Source organism: Oncorhynchus gorbuscha, unplaced genomic scaffold (genome assembly GCF_021184085.1).
Source record: "Oncorhynchus gorbuscha isolate QuinsamMale2020 ecotype Even-year unplaced genomic scaffold, OgorEven_v1.0 Un_scaffold_472, whole genome shotgun sequence".
Taxonomy (NCBI): domain Eukaryota; kingdom Metazoa; phylum Chordata; class Actinopteri; order Salmoniformes; family Salmonidae; genus Oncorhynchus; species Oncorhynchus gorbuscha.
In genome coordinates, this window is record NW_025745304.1 from 528,220 (window position 1) to 544,622 (window position 16,403).

The 16,403-nt window shown below is 49.6% G+C and overlaps 1 pseudogene; it reads left to right on the forward strand.

The window, feature by feature from the left end:
• Positions 1–16,403, forward strand: part of LOC124018301 — a 96,667-nt pseudogene that overhangs the window by 12,856 nt on the left and 67,408 nt on the right.

The following is a 16,403-nucleotide window of genomic DNA, read 5'->3' on the forward strand; positions in this document are numbered from 1 at the left end:
ACACCGACCCGCTGCTTAATGGGGAGAACCGGTTGAAAGTTTCTGTCTGCTGAATGAGCGACACCGGTTGAGCGTTCCTACAGCATTTCCTACCAGAAACCGTGAGAAAGTTGTCCGGCTGCGGGGACTGTGCCAGGGGATTTATACTACTATCTGTACTTACTGGTGGCACAGACGCTGTTTCATCCTTTCCTACACTGAAATTACCCTTGCCTAACGATTGCGTCTGAAGCTGGGCTTGCAGTACAGCTATCCTCGCCGTAAGGCGAGCACAGCGGCTGCAATTAGAAGGCATCATGTTAATGTTACTACTTAGCTTCGGCTGTTGGAGGTCCTGACGAATCGTGTCCAGATAAAGCGTCCGGAGTGAAAAAGTCGAGGAAAAAATAAATATATGAACGGTAATTAAAAAGTGAAACCCGTAAAGTTGTCAGGTAGCAAAATAGGTTGGCAACAAAACGCACAGCAATTTGAAAACAAGCCTGCAAGTTGTGACCGGAAATGACGTCTGTCTGTTAGCCTGTAGTTATTAGCCTGTAGTTATATAAACACATGTCTCTCTGTACAGACTGTTAGCCTGTAGTTACATTAACACATGTCTCTCTGTACAGACTGTTAGCCTGTAGTTATTAGCCTGTAGTTACATTAACTCATGTCTCTCTGTACAGACTGTTAGCCTGTAGTTATTAGCCTGTAGTTATATAAACACATGTCTCCCTGTACAGACTGTTAGCCTGTAGTTGTTAGCCTGTAGTTATATAAACACATGTCTCCCTGTACAGACTGTTAGCCTGTAGTTGTTAGCCTGTAGTTATTAGCCTGTAGTTATATAAACACATGTCTCCCTGTACAGACTGTTAGCCTGTAGTTATTAGCCTGTAGTTATATAAACACATGTCTCTGTACAGACTGTTAGCCTGTAGTTATTAGCCTGTAGTTACATTAACACATGTCTCTCTGTACAGACTGTTAGCCTGTAGTTGTTAGCCTGTAGTTATTAGCCTGTAGTTACATTAACTCATGTCTCTCTGTACAGACTGTTAGCCTGTAGTTATTAGCCTGTAGTTACATTAACACACATGTCTCTCTGTACAGACTGTTAGCCTGTAGTTATTAGCCTGTAGTTACATTAACACACATGTCTCTCTGTACAGACTGTTAGCCTGTAGTTATTAGCCTGTAGTTACATTAACACACATGTCTCTCTGTACAGACTGTTAGCCTGTAGTTATTAGCCTGTAGTTACATTAACACATGTCTCTCTGTACAGACTGTTAGCCTGTAGTTACATTAACACACATGTCTCTCTGTACAGACTGTTAGCCTGTAGTTATTAGCCTGTAGTTACATTAACACATGTCTCTCTGTACAGACTGTTAGCCTGTAGTTATTAGCCTGTAGTTATTAGCCTGTAGTTATTAGCCTGTAGTTACATTAACACATGTCTCTCTGTACAGACTGTTAGCCTGTAGTTGTTAGCCTGTAGTTACATTAACTCATGTCTCCCTGTACAGACTGTTAGCCTGTAGTTATTAGCCTGTAGTTATATAAACACATGTCTCTCTGTACAGACTGTTAGCCTGTAGTTGTTAGCCTGTAGTTATATAAACACATGTCTCTCTGTACAGACTGTTAGCCTGTAGTTGTTAGCCTGTAGTTACATAAACACATGTCTCTCTGTACAGACTGTTAGCCTGTAGTTATTAGCCTGTAGTTATTAGCCTGTAGTTATTAGCCTGTAGTTATTAGCCTGTAGTTATATAAACACATGTCTCTCTGTACAGACTGTTAGCCTGTAGTTATTAGCCTGTAGTTATTAGCCTGTAGTTATTAGCCTGTAGTTACATTAACACATGTCTCTCTGTACAGACTGTTAGCCTGTAGTTACATTAACTCATGTCTCTCTGTACAGACTGTTAGCCTGTAGTTGTTAGCCTGTAGTTATATAAACACATGTCTCTCTGTACAGACTGTTAGCCTGTAGTTACATTAACACATGTCTCTCTGTACAGACTGTTAGCCTGTAGTTATTAGCCTGTAGTTATTAGCCTGTAGTTATTAGCCTGTAGTTATTAGCCTGTAGTTATTAGCCTGTAGTTACATTAACACATGTCTCTCTGTACAGACTGTTAGCCTGTAGTTGTTAGCCTGTAGTTATTAGCCTGTAGTTACATTAACACATGTCTCTCTGTACAGACTGTTAGCCTGTAGTTATTAGCCTGTAGTTACATTAACTCATGTCTCTCTGTACAGACTGTTAGCCTGTAGTTATTAGCCTGTAGTTGTTAGCCTGTAGTTATTAGCCTGTAGTTACATTAACACATGTCTGTCTGTACAGACTGTTAGCCTGTAGTTGTTAGCCTGTAGTTATATAAACACATGTCTCTCTGTACAGACTGTTAGCCTGTAGTTGTTAGCCTGTAGTTACATAAACACATGTCTCTCTGTACAGACTGTTAGCCTGTAGTTATTAGCCTGTAGTTATTAGCCTGTAGTTATTAGCCTGTAGTTATATAAACACATGTCTCTCTGTACAGACTGTTAGCCTGTAGTTATTAGCCTGTAGTTATTAGCCTGTAATTATTAGCCTGTAGTTACATTAACACATGTCTCTCTGTACAGACTGTTAGCCTGTAGTTGTTAGCCTGTAGTTACATTAACTCATGTCTCTCTGTACAGACTGTTAGCCTGTAGTTGTTAGCCTGTAGTTGTTAGCCTGTAGTTATTAGCCTGTAGTTATTAGCCTGTAGTTATTAGCCTGTAGTTACATTAACACATGTCTCTCTGTACAGACTGTTAGCCTGTAGTTGTTAGCCTGTAGTTACATTAACTCATGTCTCTCTGTACAGACTGTTAGCCTGTAGTTGTTAGCCTGTAGTTGTTAGCCTGTAGTTATTAGCCTGTAGTTATTAGCCTGTAGTTATTAGCCTGTAGTTACATTAACACATGTCTCTCTGTACAGACTGTTAGCCTGTAGTTGTTAGCCTGTAGTTGTTAGCCTGTAGTTATTAGCCTGTAGTTACATTAACTCATGTCTCTCTGTACAGACTGTTAGCCTGTAGTTATTAGCCTGTAGTTACATTAACACACATGTCTCTCTGTACAGACTGTTAGCCTGTAGTTATTAGCCTGTAGTTACATTAACACACATGTCTCTCTCTGTCCTCAGATCCCTCATGCCTGGTATAATCCATCAGGAAGGTACCACATTGGGATCAAACATGGATATGAGTTGTTCCCTAAAGCTCTCCGAGAGAGAATCCAGGTATGGAGTGGATTTGTGTGGCCAAGTAACGAGGATTTGCACGTTGATATACAAAAGTATGTGGACACTCCACTCTTCTGGGAAGGCTTTCCACTAGATGTTGGGACGTTGCTGCTATAACAGCCTCCACTCTTCTGGGAAGACTTTCCACTAGATGTTGTAACATTGCTGCTATAACAGCCTCCACTCTTCTGGGAAGGCTTTCTACTAGATGTTGGAACATTGCTGCTATAACAGCCTCCACTCTTCTGGGAAGGCTTTCCACTAGATGTTGGAACATTGCTGCTATAGCAGCCTCCACTCTTCTGGGAAGGCTTTCCACTAGATGTTGGTACATTGCTGCTATAACAGCCTCCACTCTTCTGGGAAGTCATTAATATGGAGTTGGACCCCCCCTTTGCTGCTATAACAGCCTCCACTCCTCTGAGAAGGCTTTCCACTAGATGTTGGAACATTGCTGCAGGGGAACTTGCTTCCATTCAGCCACAAGAGCATTAGTGAGGTCGGAACTGATGTTGTGCGATTAGGCCTGGCTCGTAGTCGGCATTCCAATTCATCCCAAAGGTGTTTGATAGGGTTGAGGTCAGGGCTCTGTGCAGGCCAGTCAAGTTCTTCCACACTGATTTCAACAAACCATTTCTGTATGGACCTCGCTTTGTGCGTGGGGGCATTGTCATGCTGAAACAGATTTCCATTCACTGGAACTAAGGGGCCAAAACCATTATTTCTCCTCCACCAAACTTTACAGTTGGCACTATGCATTCAGGCTCGTAGCCTTCTCATCCACCAAACCCAGATTCGTCCGTCAGACTGCCAGATGGTGAAGCGTGATTCATCCCTCCAGAGAACACATTTCCACTGCTCCAGAGTCCAATGGTGGCGAGCTTTACACCCCTCCAGCCGACGCTTGGCGTCGCGCATGGTGATCTTAGACTTGTGTGCAGCTGCTCAGCCATGGAAACCCATTTCATGAATCTCCCGACGAACAGTTCTTGTGCTGACGTTGCTTCCAGAGGCAGTTTGGAACTCAGTAGTGAGTGTTGCAACAGAGGACAGATGATTTTCACGTGCTTCAGCACTCTGCGGTCCCGTTCTGTGAGCTTCTGTGGCCTACCACTTCACGTCTTGAGCCGTTGTTGCTCCTAGATGTTTCCCCTTCACAATAACAGCACTTACAGTTGACCCGGGGGTCAGCTCTCAGCAGGGCAGAAATGTGACAAACTGACTTGTTGGAAAGGTGGCATCCTATGAAGGTGCCACGTTGAAAGTCACTGAGCTCTTCAGTAAGGTCATTCTACTGCCAATGTTTGTCTATGGAGATTGCATGGCTACGTGCTCAATTCTATACACCTGTCAGCAACAGAAATAGCTGAATCCACTCATTTGAAGGGGTGTCCACATACTTTTGTGTATAAATAGTGTATGCTTATATTGACCAACAAACACGTTGACAGAAGGATGTCTGTGTTGATGTGTTGACAGAAGGATGTCTGTGTTGATGTGTTGACAGAGGGATGTCTGTGTTGACAGAGGGATGTCTGTGTTGACAGAGGGATGTCTGTGTTGACAGAGGGATGTCTGTGTTGACAGGATGTCTGTGTTGATGTGTTGACAGAGGGAAGTCTGTGTTGACAGAGGGAAGTCTGTGTTGATGTGTTGACAGAGGGATGTCTGTGTTGACAGAGGGATGTCTGTGTTGACAGAAGGATGTCTGTGTTGATGTGTTGACAGAGGGATGTCTGTGTTGACAGAGGGATGTCTGTGTTGACAGAAGGATGTCTGTGTTGATGTGTTGACAGAGGGATGTCTGTGTTGATGTGTTGACAGAAGGATGTCTGTGTTGATGTGTTGACAGAGGGATGTCTGTGTTGACAGAGGGATGTCTGTGTTGACAGAGGGATGTCTGTGTTGACAGAGGGATGTCTGTGTTGACAGAGGGATGTCTGTGTTGACAGGATGTCTGTGTTGATGTGTTGACAGAGGGAAGTCTGTGTTGACAGAGGGAAGTCTGTGTTGATGTGTTGACAGAGGGATGTCTGTGTTGATGTGTTGACAGAGGGATGTCTGTGTTGACAGAGGGATGTCTGTGTTGACAGAAGGATGTCTGTGTTGATGTGTTGACAGAGGGATGTCTGTGTTGACAGAAGGATGTCTGTGTTGATGTGTTGACAAAGGGATGTCTGTGTTGATGTGTTGACAGAGGGATGTCTGTGTTGATGTGTTGACAGAGGGATGTCTGTGTTGACAGAGGGATGTCTGAGTTGACAGAGGGATGTCTGAGTTGACAGAGGGATGTCTGTGTTGACAGAGGGATGTCTGTGTTGACAGAGGGATGTCTGTGTTGACAGAGGGATGTCTGTGTTGACAGAGGGATGTCTGTGTTGACAGAGGGATGTCTGTGTTGACAGAGGGATGTCTGTGTTGACAGAGGGATGTCTGTGTTGACAGAGGGATGTCTGTGTTGACAGAGGGATGTCTGTGTTGACAGAGGGATGTCTGTGTTGACAGAGGGATGTCTGTGTTGACAGAGGGATGTCTGTGTTGACAGAGGGATGTCTGTGTTGACAGAGGGATGTCTGTGTTGACAGAGGGATGTCTGTGTTGACAGAGGGATGTCTGTGTTGACAGAGGGATGTCTGTGTTGACAGAGGGATGTCTGTGTTGATGTGTTGACAGAAGGATGTCTGTGTTGACAGAAGGATGTCTGTGTTGACAGAGGGATGTCTGTGTTGACAGAGGGATGTCTGTGTTGACAGAGGGATGTCTGTGTTGATGTGTTGACAGAAGGATGTCTGTGTTGATGTGTTGACAGAAGGATGTCTGTGTTGATGTGTTGACAGAGGGGTGTCTGTGTTGACAGAGGGATGTCTATGTTGATGTGTTGACAGAGGGATGTCTGTGTTGACAGAGGGATGTCTGTGTTGACAGAGGGATGTCTGTGTTGACAGAGGGATGTCTGTGTTGACAGAGGGATGTCTGTGTTGATGTGTTGACCAACAGAAAGAGCGAAAGGAGAAAATGTGGGATCCAGCACACAGAGCAGCTCTGGCCGAAGCCAGTCGTCGGGCAGAACAGTTTGACCTTGCTCACCCCTCTCCCTCACAGGTAACACTTTGACCTCTCCCCTAACCCTCACAGGTAACACTTTGACCTCTCCCCCCTCCCCCTCACAGGTAACACTTTGACCTCTCCCCTAACCCTCACAGGTAACACTTTGACCTCTCCCCTAACCCTCACAGGTAACACTTTGACCTCTCCCCTCTCCCTCACAGGTAACACTTTGACCTCTCCCCTCCCCCTCACAGGTAACACTTTGACCTCTCCCCTCTCCCTCACAGGTAACACTTTGACCTCTCCCTCCCCCTCACAGGTAACACTTTGACCTCTCCCCTCCCCCTCACAGGTAACACTTTGAACTCTCCCTAACCCTCACAGGTAACACTTTGACCTCTCCCCTCCCCCTCACAGGTAACACTTTGACCTCTCCCCTCCCCCTCACAGGTAACACTTTGACCTCTCCCCTAACCCTCACAGGTAACACTTTGACCTCTCCCCTAACCCTCACAGGTAACACTTTGACCTCTCCCCTAACCCTCACAGGTAACACTTTGACCTCTCCCCTCACAGGTAACACTTTGACCTCTCCCCTCCCCCTCCCCCTCACAGGTAACACTTTGACCTCTCCTCCCCTCACAGGTAACACTTTGACCTCTCCCCTAACCCTCACAGGTAACACTTTGACCTCTCCCTCCCCCTCACAGGTAACACTTTGACCCTCCTCCCCCCTCACAGGTAACACTTTGACCTCTCCCCCCCCTCACAGGTAACACTTTGACCTCTCCCTAACCCTCACAGGTAACACTTTGACCTCTCCCCTAACCCTCACAGGTAACACTTTGACCTCTCCCCTAACCCTCACAGGTAACACTTTGACCTCTCCCCTAACCCTCACAGGTAACACTTTGACCTCTCCCCTAACCCTCACAGGTAACACTTTGACCTCTCCCCTCACAGGTAACACTTTGACCTCTCCCCCTCCCCCTCACAGGTAACACTTTGACCTCTCCCTCCCCTCACAGGTAACACTTTGACCTCTCCCCTAACCCTCACAGGTAACACTTTGACCTCTCCCCCCACAGGTAACACTTTGACCTCTCCCCTCCCTCTCACAGGTAACACTTTGACCTCTCCCCTCCCCCTCACAGGTAACACTTTGACCTCTCCCCTCCCCCTCACAGGTAACACTTTGACCTCTCCCCTAACCCTCACAGGTAACACTTTGACCTCTCCCCCCCTCACAGGTAACACTTTGACCTCTCCCCTAACCCTCACAGGTAACACTTTGACCTCTCCCCTAACCCTCACAGGTAACACTTTGACCTCTCCCCTCCCCCTCACAGGTAACACTTTGACCTCTCCCCTCCCCCTCACAGGTAAGACTTTGACCTCTCCCCTAACCCTCACAGGTAACACTTTGACCCCCCCCCCCTCACAGGTAACACTTTGACCCCCCTCACAGGTAACACTTTGACCTCTCCCCTCCCCCTCACAGGTAACACTTTGACCTCTCCCCAGTCAGTTAGTCTCTCTGCTCATGGGTAAATGTGGTGTGGGCGTAAACAACATTAGAGATATAGATGTTTAAACAACATTAGAGGTATAGATGTTTAAACAACATTAGAGATATAGATGTTTAAACAACATTAGAGATATAGATGTTTAAACAACATTAGAGATATAGATGTTTAAACAACATTAGAGATATAGATGTTTAAACAACATTAGAGATATAGATGTTTAAACAACATTAGAGATATAGATGTTTAAACAACATTAGAGATATAGATGTTTAAACAACATTAGAGATATAGATGTTTAAACAACATTAGAGATATAGATGTTTAAACAACATTAGAGATATAGATGTTTAAACAACATTAGAGATATAGATGTTTAAACAATATTAGAGATATAGATGTTTAAACAGCATTAGAGATATAGATGTTTAAACAACATTAGAGATATAGATGTTTAAACAACATTAGAGATATAGATGTTTAAACAACATTAGAGATATAGATGTTTAAACAACATTAGAGATATAGATGTTTAAACAATATTAGAGATATAGATGTTTAAACAGCATTAGAGATATAGATGTTTAAACAGCATTAGAGGTATAGACTGAACTGCCCCGTCTGGTAGGTAGACTGAACTGCCCCGTCTGGTAGGTAGACTGAACTGCCCTGGGTCCTTGGGACATTGGGTCCTACCCTGGACTCTATCTGGTAGGTAGACTGAACTGCCCTGGGTCCTTGGGACATTGGGTCCTACCCTGGACTCTATCTGGTAGGTAGACTGAACTGCCCTGGGTCCTTGGGACATTGGGGCCTACCCTGGACTCTATCTGGTAGGTAGACTGAACTGCCCTGGGTCCTTGGGACATTGGGTCCTACCCTGGACTCTATCTGGTAGGTAGACTGAACTGCCCTGGGTCCTTGGGACATTGGGTCCTACCCTGGACTCTATCTGGTAGGTAGACTGAACTGCCCTGGGTCCTTGGGACATTGGGGCCTACCCTGGACTCTATCTGGTAGGTAGACTGAACTGCCCTGGGTCCTTGGGACATTGGGTCCTACCCCGGACTCTATCTGGTAGGTAGACTGAACTGCCCTGGGTCCTTGGGACATTGGGTCCTACCCCGGACTCTATCTGGTAGGTAGACTGAACTGCCCTGGGTCCTTGGGACATTGGGTCCTACCCCGGACTCTATCTGGTAGGTAGACTGAACTGCCCTGGGTCCTTGGGACATTGGGTCCTACCCCGGACTCTATCTGGTAGGTAGACTGAACTGCCCTGGGTCCTTGGGACATTGGGTCCTACCCTGGACTCTATCTGGTAGGTAGACTGAACTGCCCTGGGTCCTTGGGACATTGGGTCCTACCCCGGACTCTATCTGGTAGGTAGACTGAACTGCCCTGGGTCCTTGGGACATTGGGTCCTACCCTGGACTCTATCTGGTAGGTAGACTGAACTGCCCTGTCTGGTAGGTAGACTGAACTGCCCTGTCTGGTAGGTAGACTGAACTGCCCTGGGTCCTTGGGACATTGGGTCCTACCCTGGACTCTATCTGGTAGGTAGACTGAACTGCCCTGTCTGGTAGGTAGACTGAACTGCCCTGGGTCCTTGGGACATTGGGTCCTACCCTGGACTCTATCTGGTAGGTAGACTGAACTGCCCTGGGTCCTTGGGACATTGGGTCCTACCCTGGACTCTATCTGGTAGGTAGACTGAACTGCCCTGGGTCCTTGGGACATTGGGTCCTACCCTGGACTCTATCTGGTAGGTAGACTGAACTGCCCTGTCTGGTAGGTAGACTGAACTGCCCTGGGTCCTTGGGACATTGGGTCCTACCCTGGACTCTATCTGGTAGGTAGACTGAACTGCCCTGGGTCCTTGGGACATTGGGTCCTACCCTGGACTCTATCTGGTAGGTAGACTGAACTGCCTTGGGACATTGGGTCCTACCCTGGACTCTATCTGGTAGGTAGACTGAACTGCCCTGGGTCCTTGGGACATTGGGTCCTACCCCGGACTCTATCTGGTAGGTAGACTGAACTGCCCTGGGTCCTTGGGACATTGGGTCCTACCCTGGACTCTATCTGGTAGGTAGACTGAACTGCCCTGGGTCCTTGGGACATTGGGTCCTACCCGGACTCTATCTGGTAGGTAGACTGAACTGCCCTGGGTCCTTGGGACATTGGGTCCTACCCTGGACTCTATCTGGTAGGTAGACTGAACTGCCCTGGGTCCTTGGGACATTGGGTCCTACCCGGACTCTATCTGGTAGGTAGACTGAACTGCCCTGGGTCCTTGGGACATTGGGTCCTACCCTGGACTCTATCTGGTAGGTAGACTGAACTGCCCTGGGTCCTTGGGACATTGGGTCCTACCCTGGACTCTATCTGGTAGGTAGACTGAACTGCCCTGGGTCCTTGGGACATTGGGTCCTACCCTGGACTCTATCTGGTAGGTAGACTGAACTGCCCTGGGTCCTTGGGACATTGGGTCCTACCCTGGACTCTATCTGGTAGGTAGACTGAACTGCCCTGGGTCCTTGGGACATTGGGTCCTACCCGGACTCTATCTGGTAGGTAGACTGAACTGCCCTGGGTCCTTGGGACATTGGGTCCTACCCTGGACTCTATCTGGTAGGTAGACTGAACTGCCCTGGGTCCTTGGGACATTGGGTCCTACCCTGGACTCTATCTGGTAGGTAGACTGAACTGCCCTGGGTCCTTGGGACATTGGGTCCTACCCTGGACTCTATCTGGTAGGTAGACTGAACTGCCCTGGGTCCTTGGGACATTGGGTCCTACCCTGGACTCTATCTGAATTGTGAATTCTCGTTAATGTGCGAATAAAACGTCAGTTTAACACATTTGTCACATCCCCGAGCACATGAACTGTGTGTAAATGAGTTTTAACATTTAGTTTCCTCACGCCTGTCCGTTGTTTTCTCAGGCTGAGAAGCTGCAGAAGGAGGAGCTGCTGTGTCAGTCCGAGATCCTGGCGTCTCTGGAGAAGAAGTACAACGACCCGGGTCCGGTCTACGACTGTCTGCTGTGGAACGACGGAGACACCTGGAGGTAGGAGGAACACCGTCTGCTGGGTCAAATCCCTTTTCAGGCCCTCCTTCCTGCCTTCCTCAGTTCGTCAGGCCCTCCTTCCTGCCTTCCTCAGTTCGTCAGGCCCTCCTTCCTGCCTTCCTCAGTTCGTCCAGGCCCTCCTTCCTGCCTTCCTCAGTTCGTCAGGCCCTCCTTCCTCAGTTCGTCAGGCCCTCCTTCCTCAGTTCGTCAGGCCCTCCTTCCTCAGTTCGTCAGGCCCTCCTTCCTCAGTTCGTCAGGCCCTCCTTCCTCAGTTCGTCAGGCCCTCCTTCCTCAGTTCGTCAGGCCCTCCTTCCTCAGTTTGTCAGGCCCTCCTTCCTCAGTTTGTCAGGCCCTCCTTCCTCAGTTCGTCAGGCCCTCCTTCCTCAGTTCGTCAGGCCCTCCTTCCTCAGTTCGTCAGGCCCTCCTTCCTCAGTTCGTCAGGCCCTCCTTCCTCAGTTCGTCAGGCCCTCCTTCCTGCCTTCCTCAGTTCGTCAGGCCCTCCTTCCTGCCTTCCTCAGTTCGTCAGGCCCTCCTTCCTCAGTTCGTCAGGCCCTCCTTCCTCAGTTCGTCAGGCCCTCCTTCCTCAGTTCGTCAGGCCCGCCTTCCTCAGTTCGTCAGGCCCTCCTTCCTCAGTTCGTCAGGCCCTCCTTCCCGCCTTCCTCAGTTCGTCAGGCCCTCCTTCCCGCCTTCCTCAGTTCGTCAGGCCCTCCTTCCCTCCTTCCTCAGTTCGTCAGGCCCTCCTTCCCGCCTTCCTCAGTTCGTCAGGCCCTCCTTCCCGCCTTCCTCAGTTCGTCAGGCCCTCCTTCCCGCCTTCCTCAGTTCGTCAGGCCTGCCTTCCTCAGTTCGTCAGGCCCTCCTTCCTTCCTGTGGTAGACACCTCAGAGACTGGAGATCTGTCCAGCTGCACGGTCCTGACCTCTAACCTCTAACCTCTAACCTCTACAGGGCTGTGGTAGACACCTCAGAGACTGGAGATCTCTCCAGCTGCACGGTTTTGACCTCCTACAGAGAGAAGCAGGAGTTTGCTACTCTGGGAAACGCTGAGATGCTCAACTACTCCGTTAACATCTACGACGAAGGAAACACTCTCTGCATCGTCACCAGCGGAGGTCAGAGTTCACGTAGATCCCCCCCCCCCCTTGTATTGTGTAGGAATCTGTCCTGAGTCTTGGCGTCTACAGCCGTGATGGTCTTGTCTCTGTTCAGGGGCTCATGGGACACACGTGGCGAGCATAGCAGCAGGCCACTTCCCAGATGAGCCCGAGCGGAACGGCATCGCCCCCGGAGCCCAGATCCTGGCGGTGAAGATCGGAGACACGCGCCTCAGCACCATGGAGACGGGCACCGGACTCATCCGCGCGGTAGGCTGAAGCAGCTGTCAATCGACATACAACAGACCGGGGTCCTCCCGGGTTACACTCCATTCATTCTCCTCTGTTCTTGTTTTGGTTCATTCACACTCATCATCTCTCTCTCTTCTCTCTCTCTCTGTCTCTCTTCTCTCTGTCTCCTCTCTCTCTCTCTCTTCCGTCTCTCTGTCTCCCTCTCTCTGTCTCTCTCTCTCTGTCTCTCTCTCTGTCTCTCTGTCTCTCTGTCTCTCTCTCTCTCTCTCTCTCTCTCTCTCTCTCTCTCTCTCTCTCTCTCTGTCTCTCTGTCTCTGTCTCTCTGTCTCTCTGTCTCTCTCTCTCTCTCTCTCTCTCTCTGTCTCTCTCTCTCTCTGTCTCTCTCTGTCTCTCTCTCTCTCTCTCTGTCTCTCTGTCTCTCTGTCTCTCTGTCTCTCTGTCTCTCTGTCTCTCTGTCTCTCTGTCTCTCTGTCTCTCTCTCTCTCTCCTCTCTCTGTCTCTCTCTCTCTCTCTCTCTCTGTTTCTCTTGTCTCTCTCTCTCCTCTCCTCTCTCTCTCTCTCTCTCTCTCTCTCTCTCTCTCTCTCTCTCTCTGTCTCTCTCTCTCTCTGTCTCTCTCTCTCTCTCTCTCTCTCTCTCTCTCTCTCTGTCTCTCTTCTCTCTGTCTCTCTCTCTCTCTGTCTCTCTGTCTCTCTGTCTCTCTCTTCCGTCTCTCTGTCTCCTCTCTCTCTCTCTGTCTCTCTCTCTCTCTCTCTGTCTCTCTGTCTCTCTCTCTCCCTCTCTCTCTCTCTCTCTCTCTCTCTGTCTCTCTCTCTCTCCTCCCTCTCTCTCTCTCTCTCTCTCTCTCTCTCTCTGTTCTCTGTCTCTCTGTCTCTCTCTCTCTCTCTCTCTCTCTCTGTCTCTCTGTCTCTCTGTCTCTCTCTCTCTCTGTCTCTCTGTCTCTCTCTCTCTCTCTGTCTCTGTCTCTCTCTGTCTAGATGATAGAGGTCTCTCTGTCTCTGTGTCTGGTTAACTACAGCTCCCTCTCTCTCCCTCTGTCTCTCTGTGAGGAGATGGCTTCTCTGTCTCTGTGTCTGGCTCTCTCTGTTTCTCTGGTAACTCTGTGTGTCTGGTAACTCTGTCTCTGTCTCCTCCCTCTGTGTGTCTGGTAACTCTCTCTTTCTGTGTGTCTGTTTAACTCTCTCTCTCTGTCTTTCTGTTTCTGTGTGTCTAGATGATAGAGTTGATCAACAACAGTGACCTGGTTAATCAGCTGTGAGGTACCCACTGGCCCAACTCAGGGTGAGAGAGATGGCTCCTCTGTCTGTGTGTCTGGCAACTCTGAGTGTCTGGTAACTCTGTGTGTCTGGTAACTCTGTGTGTCTGGTAACTCTGTGTGTCTGGTAACTCTGTGTGTCTGGTAACTCTGTGTGTCTCTGTGTTGTCCAACAGGAGGATCTGTGAGGTGATTGCTAACTCTGTGTGTCCTCTGTGTTGTCCAACAGGAGGATCTGTGTGTCTGGTAACTCTATGTGTCTCTGTGTTGTCCAACAGGAGGATCTGTGTGTCTGGTAACTCTGTGTGTCCTCTGTGTTGTCCAACAGGAGGATCTGTGAGGTGATTGGTAACTCTGTGTGTCCTCTGTGTTGTCCAACAGGAGGATCTGTGAGGTGATTGGTAACTCTGTGTGTCTCTGTGTTGTCCAACAGGAGGATCTGTGTGTCTGGTAACTCTGTGTGTTGTCCAACAGGAGGATCTGTGAGGTGATTGGGGAAGCGGTTCAGAAACACAACGTTTTGTTTGTGTCCAGCGCTGGGAACAACGGGCCCTGTCTGTCTACTGTTGGCTGTCCTGGAGGAACTACTGCTGCTGTTATAGGTACACACACACACACACACACACACACACACACACACACACACACACACACACACACACACACACACACACACACACACACACACACACACACACACACACACACGCTTGCAGAGAGGCTGTGCTCCTGACATGAACCAGATTAATACGAGATGTCCTCTCATGCTATCTCTGCCTGTGTTGGTCTCCTCTTCCAGGCGTGGGGGCGTGTGTGTGTTTTACCTCGTTGGTCTCCTCTTCCAGGCGTGGGGGCGTGTGTGTGTTTTACCTCGTTGGTCTCCTCTTCCAGGCGTGGGGGCGTGTGTGTGTTTTACCTCGTTGGTCTCCTCTTCCAGGCGTGGGGGCGTGTGTGTGTTTTACCTCGTTGGTCTCCTCTTCCAGGCGTTGGGGGCGTGTGTGTGTTTTACCTCGTTGGTCTCACTCTTCCAGGCGTGGGGGCGTGTGTGTGTTTTACCTCGTTGGTCTCCTCTTCCAGGCGTGGGGGCGTGTGTGTGTTTTACCTCGTTGGTCTCCTCTTCCAGGCGTGGGGGCGTGTGTGTGTTTTACCTCTACCTCGTTGGTCTCCTCTTCCAGGCGTGGGGGGTGTGTGTGTGTTTTACTTCTACCTCGTTGGTCTCCTCTTCCAGGCGTTGGGGGCGTGTGTGTGTTTTACCTCGTTGGTCTCCTCTTCCAGGCGTGGGGGCGTGTGTGTGTTTTACCTCGTTGGTCTCCTCTTCCAGGCGTGGGGGCGTGTGTGTGTTTTACCTCGTTGGTCTCCTCTTCCAGGCGTTGGGGCGTGTGTGTGTTTTTTGGTCTCCTCTTCCAGGCGTTGGGGCGTGTGTGTGGTCTCCTCTTCCAGGCGTTGTTTTAAGTTTCTCCTCTTCCAGGCGTGGGGGGGTGTGTGTGTTGGTCTCCTCTTCCAGGCGTGGGGGGTGTGTGTGTGTTTTACCTCTACCTCGTTGGTCTCCTCTTCCAGGCGTTGGGGGCGTGTGTGTGTTTTACCTCGTTGGTCTCCTCTTCCAGGCGTGGGTGCGTGTGTGTGTTTTACCTCGTTGGTCTCCTCTTCCAGGCGTGGGGGCGTGTGTGTGTTTTACCTCGTTGGTCTCCTCTTCCGGGCGTGTGTGTGTTTTACCTCGTTGGTCTCCTCTTCCAGGCGTGGGGGCGTATGTGACTCCAGACATGATGGTTGCAGAGTATTCTCTGAGAGAGAAGCTTCCTCCGAACCAGTACACCTGGTCGTCTCGGGGCCCCAGTACCGACGGAGCCCTGGGGGTCAGTATCACAGCTCCGGGGGGGGCCATCGCCTCCGTACCCAACTGGACTCTCAGAGGAACCCAGCTGATGAATGGTACCTCCATGTCGTCCCCCAACGCCTGCGGAGGGATCGCCCTGGTGTTGTCAGGTGGGGGTGTGTTTTAATGTGTGTGTTAATATGTGTGTGTGTGTGTTAATGTGTGTGTGTGTTAACATTTACATTTACATTTAAGTCATTTAGCAGACGCTCTTATCCAGAGCGACTTACAAATTGGTGCATTCACCTTATGACATCCAGTGGGACAGTCACTTAACAATAGTGCATCTAAAACTTAGGGGGGGTGGGGTGAGAGGGATTACTTAACCTATCCTAGGTATTCCTTAAAGAGGTGGGGTTTCAGGTGTCTCCGGAAGGTGGTGATTGACTCCGCTGTCCTGGCGTCGTGAGGGAGTTTGTTCCACCATTGGGGGGCCAGGGCAGCGAACAGTTTTGACTGGGCGTGGGAGCTGACTTCCTCAGTGGTGTGGATCCAGTGCCCTTGTTTGGTGTAGGGGCCGCCTGGAGGTACTGTGAGTTCCCCCTCACAGCTCCGTAGGCAAGCACCATGGTCTTGTAGCGGAGCGAGCTTCAACTGAAGCCAGTGGGAGGCGGAGGAGCAGGCCGTGAGAGAACTTGGAGGTTGAACACCAGACGGGCTGCCGTTCTGGATGAGTTGGGTTTAGGGCCAGATCAGCCCAGCCTGGTTGCAGTAATCCAGACGGGAGATGACAAGTGCCTGGATCACAGGACCTGCGCCCTGGTCTGTGTGAGGCAGGGTCGTACTCTGCGGATGTTGTAGAGCATGAACCTACAGGAACGGGAACTAGTGCCTGTGATGTTAGTTGAGAGAACTACAGGGTGTTGTCCAGGAACACCAAGGTTCTTGGCGCTCTGGGATGAGGACACAGTGGAGTTGTACCGTGGCACAGATCATGGAGCCCAGTCTACCCGGGTGGAAGAGCAGCTCCGTCTTGAGAGGTTCAGCTTGAGTGATCCTGTGTGATCCACAGTGGAGAAC